This window comes from Opisthorchis viverrini (genome assembly GCF_000715545.1).
Source record: "Opisthorchis viverrini unplaced genomic scaffold opera_v5_4, whole genome shotgun sequence".
NCBI lineage: Eukaryota > Metazoa > Platyhelminthes > Trematoda > Opisthorchiida > Opisthorchiidae > Opisthorchis > Opisthorchis viverrini.
The window spans coordinates 5,164,304-5,165,468 of record NW_008751660.1 but is presented as its reverse complement, the minus strand read 5'-3'; positions in this window follow the sequence as shown (position 1 = coordinate 5,165,468).

Genomic DNA, 1,165 nt, shown 5'->3' with positions numbered 1-1,165 from the left:
TACAGAGGACCCACAATCCTCGTATTCCTTAACTTCAAAAGTGCGTTTGATTCTGTCGATCGATCACTGCTGTTAACTACGTTTGCTCAGCAGGGTATGCCCCAGAAGTTTGTAAACATAATCCGGTCCCTATATTCACATACTTCTGGGTGGGTGAGTGTATGGTGAGCTCTCTTAAAGTTTCTCTACAAAATGTGGTGTCAGACAAGGATATCCACTCTCTCCATTCTTGTTCAACCTCGTCATTGATAAAATAATGAGCAGAACACTGGACGGTCTTCAAAACCCCGGTGTTCAAATTGTTGGTGAGAGCCTTGTTGATTTGGAGTACGCAGATGACACTACCCTGATCTTTGAAGGCCAAAGCGAAGCACAAGCCCTGTTGAATAAACTGACCACAGTCATACCATCTTTTGGCATGCGCCTCGCACCTTCAAAGTGCAAAGTGATGCTTCAGAACGTGCCATCTGCGAACGTATCCCTTACAATTCAAAGAGGATCACTGGAGATTGTGAAAAACTTAACGTACTTCTGTGGTTGTGTTAGGTCTGACGGAAGTGTGTCTGATGAAGTCAGTGCAAGAATCTCAAGGGCTCGAATCACGTTTGCTAATTTGCGTCACTTGTGGCGTCAAAAAGGCATCTCACTGGATCTTAAGGGTCGTGTGTACCAGGCTACAGTAAGGGTTGTGTTGTTGTATAGGTCCGAGACATTGCCTTTGCGGACAGATAATGTGAGGCGTCTGCAGGTTTTTGACCACCGATGCCTCAGAAGCTTAGCTGGTTTTAGATGGCGTCAGCGTGTTAGTAACGAGGTGATTAGAAATGGTTGTGCTGCAGGTAATTCAATCTGGGAAAACATCCAGCACCACCGACTACGATGGCTCGGCCATGTGCTACGCCTGCCGAAGCGCCGTCTACCGAGATGAGTGTTTTTCTCCATGCCTCCTCCAGGATGGCGCACACCGCGAGATGGACAGCACATGACTTGGCAGAAGGGCGTCAAAGAGATCACGAAGAGTTTGGGTGTTGTTGGTGTTGTGCAACTTCCAGGCTGGGGTCCCCGTGACCCCGTCTGTGCTTGGCTGGAGACGTTGCAAGAAATGGCGGCTAATCGATGTCAGTGGCGTTCGTGCTGTCAGTTTCTTTCCAGATTGTCTGATTGA